Consider the following 7,379-nt stretch of genomic DNA (forward strand, 5'->3'; position numbering starts at 1 on the left):
TGAATGTCATTCATTTCACAGATATAACTACACTAAAGCGTTCCAGTTCGGAACCATATGGTAAATGTTTTTAAATGTTTTCACCTAGTCACCTGAGAACTACCTGCACAGAAAACTGTCAATTATACCAACAACAACAAAAGTTCTGCTGATAGTAACAGTTTTCATCAAACACAAAAGAAATAACATACTGAGTATTTTGATATAATTTTCCAACATTATCATTACATTCCTGACTCTTCTTAGAGACAGAATTTCCAAGATTTCCTAAAAGACTTGAGGGAAGATGATAGAAACATTTATCTAAAAATTTTCATTGCCCTTAAGGTGAAATGACCGGCAAATAAATGACAGCAGTTGGCCCTAGAGACATCTTTTTCTACTTTAGCCTGGGGTGTCCTTAAAGCCCTTATACAATGATATCGTATGATATTCCAAGGTCCTTTGCTGCCATCATTTTATCTTCTTTACACAGTCTCTCCCATCGCAGCTTTGCTCGTAACTGAAGGATCATCTGCCATTGGTGGTTTGTTCTGAATTAATTCTATTATGTAGTACACATTCAATTAAGACTCATGTTGGGGCAAGGCTCTCTTGACTTTTGTAACTGCTTATTAAATAGCCAAGATGTTGTATAAAGAACAAGTGACAAATTAAAAAAATAAAACACGTATGAGGCTTTGAATAGCAGCCAGAATAATACCAGGTTGAATTAATTATATTAAATATATGCAGAAGGGGAAAATAAAATATCTACTATTATACGAATGAGTCATTTGAATATACATGTTTGAAGATAAGCACTTTCGAAGGAATTATTATACACTCCAGAGCATATGGTACTATACTGAGCATGTTTTAAAACTGTCCTTAAAACAACATGTTTTGTCCTAATAAACATTTTTTTAAATAGACTTTATTTTCTAGAGGAGTTTTACGTTCACAGCAAAATTGAGAGGAATGTACAGAGATTGCCTATACATCCTCTGTCCCCCAATATGCACAGCCTACTCCACATCAAATTTCTACATGAGTGGTACATGTGTTACAGTTAACGAATCTACATTGATACAGCATCACCCACAGTCCATTGTTCACATTAGGGTTCAGTCTTGGTGTTATACATTCTATGGATTTTGACAGAAGTATAATGATAGGTATCCACCACTATACTATCAAACTGAATCATTAACTGCCTTAAAAATCCAATGTGTTCCGCCTATTCACCACCTTCTGCCTCCAACCCCTGGAAATCACTGACCCTTTGATTGTTTCCACAGCTTTGCCTTTTCTAGAATGTCATGTGGTTGGAATCATACAGTATGTAGTCTTTTCAGATTGGCTTCTTTCACTTAGCAATATGCATTTAAGTTTACTTCATGTCTTTTCCAGGCTTGATAGCTCATTTCTTTTTAGTGCTGAATAATAGTCCCATTGCCTGGATGTACCACAGTTTACTGATCCATTACCCTACTGAAGGATGAGTTGGTTTCTTCCAAGTTTTGGCAATTGTGAACAGAACTGTTATAAACATTCATGTGCAGCTTTTTTTGTGGACATGTTTTCAACTCATTTGGGTAAACACCATGGAGTGTAACTGCTGGATCATATGGTAAGAGTATGTTATGTTTATTAAGAAACCACCAAACTATCTTCCAAAGCAGCTGCACCATTCTGCATTCCCACCAACAATGAGTGAGAGCTCTTGTTGTTCCACATCCTCACCAGTATTCGGTGCTGTTAGTATTTTGGTTTTGACCATCCTAATAGGTATGTATTAGAAAAATACTTTTTAAAGCAATAATAATTTTCCTTTTCTAAAGTGGTAGTTTTCTTAGTCTTTAAGAAACACTCAGAAACCCAAAGACTGAATAGAAATCAATTTTCACACTCTTTCATCCACTTACTTTTCAATAACATAGACAACAGCATTGCCGTACTAAAAATATTCAAGTTGTATCTTTTCATAAGACCGTCAAATAATTAAAAGCAGGAAAATAACAAGAGAAAAATAATAAGTTCTACATCAGGTTGGTATCTCTTTAAGAAATAATCATTATGGTTTGAAAATGTAAAAGACTATATGCATATTTTCTGTTATACTTATATCAATATTATTAGGAAATTCATAAAATGACTTACTGAAAAGTAAGAAAATGTTTTGTATCAGCTTAATATGAAATTGTCTCAAAAATGAAATAGGATTAGTTTACTGTTATTCTTACAGAATCCATTCTGTTTTTCTGTGCTTATCACCTTATATACTCATTTATTAAAAAAAAAACAGAAAACTTATTGCCAGCCTTTTTTGTTGATGATAGCCTGCAAGGCACTGCAGTACAGAAATTGTATCTGTGCCTGCATGTCCCCTCAATGCTCATTTCTTCAATTAGCATTTGTCGGCCTAATTGCTAGGTATCATGCTAGCTGAGAGGAGTATGATGGAAAATTACAACAGCAACAACAACAAATTACACACATATGACATCAGTCCTAGGTCTCTAGAGCCTATATTCTAGAGGGTGATGCAAATACAGGTTTATTAGGGGAACCACTGGTGTTTGGGAAACACAGAGGAGAATCATTTAAGCCAGATTTATTTATATTAGCTCAAATTCCTGCAAAATCATTACACTTTTAAATTTGGATGCTCTTCTCTTTGATACAGAAGACAGAGACAAAAGAGAAGCCTTTATGTTAATTTTAGTGTGTCACAATAATATGCATATACTGTCCCCTAAAACATAACGATCTGGTGTATCTTCTATTAATATATGAGCAGTATGTGAATGTGGATTTTAATTTTAATTGACTTTGTAAAGTTAATGAATACCAGGAGATTAAATATAAAACATTAAAACCTCTATAGTTGAGATGGCATGACAATTTCATGCCTTGATACATATTACCTATTTAAAATACACAGCACTGATGAAGAAAATATAAAAAGAGGAAAAAAAGCATAATAACACAGCAGGGCTTAGACTCAAGCTTGGCATCTCTGTGGATCAGACAAAGTAGCTACAGGTCCTAATAGGCTCTTTTCCCCAGACAGACAGTGTCACTGCATTTCCACTCCTTCACTAAGAGTCTACATGTAAGGAAGGAACCAGAGTTAAGATCACTGCTTGAAGTCACAGGTTAAAATGAAGGCCTACCCAGTAATGATTCTTGAAAGGACTAAGTTTTTGAAAATTCTGCTGACCTGATGCCTGAGCCTCTATCTTTATAGAAAACTATTAAACTAGTGATATGAGAAGAAAAAAACCCACCATGATCGCAGAAAACAACCCCAAAGAAAAAGGATTGAGTACAGCCCTCAATATCTCTAATCACCACCACAACACAGGAACCCCAAGATGCTACCTCCATCTAGATTGCGATTCCAGGAGACATATGGGGACAACATCAAAGTTAGGGAGGAATAAAGGGAGGAACAAAGAGAAGAAAAGACATAACAAAAACCATGACAATAAAAGCAAGTCTCTTCAATTAAAAGGATCCAGAAACCTGTGACTTAAATAAAAACCTAAAAAAGGCAGAAATTCACCACTACCACCACCACAATGATTCCAAGGATTCAGTCTAGATAAAATCATTCTCACAGAAGTGTCTGTAAAAAAATTTAAATGAATATGTTGAGTGTTTTCAACAACAAAATTAGACGGTAAAATTCAATTAAAAAAACAAGACTTCCTAGAGAAGTGAATGGGTGGAATTACAGAGAAGAAAGATTTAAAAACAGTAGCTGATAATCTTACAGAACTGAGGATAGACAAGAGTACTCAGTTCAAAGTGCACTGTGAGTACCAAGCAGGAAAAAGATAAATTTACACCCAGATGCCCTATAGTGAAACTGCAGAACATCATGATAAAGTAACACATCTGAAGACATATTAGGAAAATGCAGGTTATGTCTAAGGGAATGACTGTCAGACTCTTCAAAAGATCTAATCAGCCATACTTTGTGACTGAAAATAAGCATATGAAATAATAACATGAAAAAATGTGCTGACCTAGAATTTTAACTAAAACTATTATTCAGAACATTTTCAGACAAAGACCAAGAAAGATTATTACCTCTGCATGTTCACTGAATTACTGAAGGATATATTTCAGCAAGATGAAAAGTGAACCTAAAGTTTTAGAAGTATTTTTAGTAAAGTTAAGAACAACCAATATAATAAGGCACAATTAAAATTTAAAAAAATCAAGCTAAGTTGTCATTTCTCCCAAATTAAGTTCAATATAATCCCAATAAATACACCAACAGTTTTTAAAGGAGGCTTTTATAAATTTTACCGAAAATTCACATGCAAACAGGGGGTTAGGATTATCTAAGAAAATTTTAAAAAACAAGGTAGGGTGCTTTGCCTTACCACATGTCAATGCTAATTATAAATCTACAGTAATTGAGATGTATGGTGTTGGCACAGGAATTGGCAAATGAAGGAAATAACAGAAAAGAATGCCCAGAAATACATGTCCATATATTAATCTTGATACACAATAGAGGTAGCAGTACAGATGAGTAGGGAAAAGACAGACATTTTTAAATGGTGGATAATTGTTTACTTGTTCTAAAACACTCTATTGTTAAAAAAAATAACTAAAGATGATTTCCAGGTTTATTAAGAGAACTAAACGTGGAGGAGTAAAACTTTAACATTTTAAAAGAATATATAGGAGAAAATAAGAACTAGACTCACAGCTCAGTCAAAACAATGGCAAAGGGCATGAACAGATAATTCATAGAAGAACAAATAAAAGGGACCATGAATAAAGATCTATTATCATGGAAATGGAAATTAATATGAGATAAAAATTCACACTTATCAGATTGGGAAAATTTTAAACGTGTCAATATCTAGTTGATAAGGATATGTAAAATAGGGGATGCATGCACCATTTGGCAAAATGTTATATTATCCACAATCATTTTTTGTTTGACATATTCAATAATAATCAACATGATAAGTAAAAATAGCTCTCTTTAAATCAGAAAATGAATGGGCATGACCCTGTCCTTAAGAACTAATCCATGTGTTTGCCATGTCCATTTGAAAATTCTTTATTCATTCCTCATATAGATCTTGAATATTTAGTATGTACCGCCTATCTTTGTTAAAGGCAATGCTGAAGACTTGCCTTTCAATTTCAGTGCCTTATCAACATGAATCATTTCAGATTCACAAGTGACCTTACCCTAGTTAGAAAACTATCTTTTCATTCTATAGAAAACTGCTTCCTTTTATTATCTGAGCTATGGATTTTGAGCTAATTGGTTTTGAGCTATGAAGCCTTGCTTACTATGGGTTTATTCATTTCCTTTGTTGTTAATTAGATTTTAATTTATATATATTTCTTTAGCCCTTTAAGCAAATGGTTAGACTTAAGGGCACCACTGATAGTACTATTATTACATATTACTAGTCAAACATCTATAAAAAGATAAACATGAAACCAAGTGATAGAATATCAGAACTCTTTCTAAAAAAAAAAATTGTAATGAAACCTTACAAGAAGTTGTTTACGAAGTTAAACTTAATTTATGCCCCCAAAGTAGTAAGAATGATATTGATATGTACCTGTGGAAAAGAAAGATTTACCAAAAAAAAAGCAAACTGATTTATAAAGTGCCTATAATTTAAAACTATTTTAAATGTCCAATTTTTCTTTTATTTAACAACTTGCACAAATATTTGAGATGAAAACAGTGCATAAAAATAATCTTGCAGTTAAAATCTTCTCTCAAGTCTAATCTACCAGCCAAAAAAAAAATCTATTAAAAGACACTGGACAGTCTTCTATGCTAGCACTTTGCCTCTACTAGGTGAAAAAAACGTCATCAACCATTAGCACAGTTTGTGAAGGAAGCATAAACATTTTACAATCTTTTTTTGGCTTACATATAAATGCTGAAACTTATTCTGCTAGAACAAATTTCCAAATGTACAGTTCTTTTTTTTCCTGATAGAAATGCATTGTTAAGTGCATGGATAAGGTCCCATCCCTGCTAGAGAATAATTCTGAAAACAAGAAATGAAATTCTGACAGGAAGTTTCAAGTACCTTTTAAGGGACTAGGTGATGAAGATGATGCTAGAATGACATTTACCTCAGGGTAGCAAGTCATGAGTTAGGAAGGATGAGCCCTTAAGCCCTGCAGTCTAAGCAGTTGCTCATCAGCAAAATAATCTAGTTCATTTTTATTTCCTTATTTATTTTTTTAGTTTTTACTGCCTATGGTAAAGTTGTACCCCAAAATTTTGACCAGGACATAATTGTAATCACACACAACATTCAGGGCTAGGGCAGGTCCTAGGTTACTCTAGAGTTAGGGTGTTAAATCAACAAATAGTAAAATATCCTGAGAGCAAAGTAAAATCAAAGAAGTCAGAATTGAAGTTGAGGGGGTCTCCACTATTCTTCAGATGGAGAACATTTCTCTTCATTGTAAAAGGAGTAAAGATAAAGGAAACTTCTTTATGTGTATAGATTGGAGAATATCCACAAAGTAATCAATTTTCAAATACATTAGCACCGAAGGAAAGGAGGCCCAAGTTACATTTTCTTTATGACCATAGTAGGTTGTGAGAGAGAGTCTGGACTATGCCAGTATGGGCCTGGTATTCTAATTCTGAAAAGTAATTATAATTACTTTGAAAAAATATTCTAATAATGCCTTCTATTAAAACTCATGCCTGAATTATGGAAACACAGGGGATGTGGCCACAAAGGCCTAGAAAAGTAAGAAGGGCATCGGGGAATAAGGAAAAATTATGCAGAAAATGTGAAGGAAATGATGCTCGGTGTGGACAACACATTCTCAGTGTGACAACCAGGATGGTGTATCTAGTTGATTGTCTACTTAATTTATCGCTGGCCTCTGAGGCTTAGGACGCCTCTAGGCTAAGTATAGGTAATTTCTGTTTTCCCCAGAGAATCTACCTTAGAATGGATAAGTCTATACTGAGTGTGCCTACTGTTTGTCTGAAGTTGGTCTAGATCGCCACTATCACAGGTGCACATAAATTCAATCCACCTCAGGGCTCATATTGGGAACCCTGAAGGATTTCTAAGCATGCTTCAAAACTCAAAACATGCCATGGTAGATAAACAAATTACAATACTCATTAGAAGCTGGCAAACTATTACTTTTTATTTTTTTATTACAATTGAATATAAAACCAACATATATTGTTCGATAGGCCCCTTGTGGGCTTATCTATATAGAAATGCTGAGGATTTACGCTAATGTATTTTATTTCTTCATTTTGCATTTTAGTTGAAATCTCAGGTAACTTTAGCAAAAGAGGATCCAGTGAGTTACTGTTAAAGAAGGGTTCCACAACACCAATAGAGCTATATTAAATTCCA

This window comes from Eschrichtius robustus, chromosome X, assembly GCF_028021215.1.
Source record: "Eschrichtius robustus isolate mEscRob2 chromosome X, mEscRob2.pri, whole genome shotgun sequence".
Lineage (NCBI taxonomy): Eukaryota > Metazoa > Chordata > Mammalia > Artiodactyla > Eschrichtiidae > Eschrichtius > Eschrichtius robustus.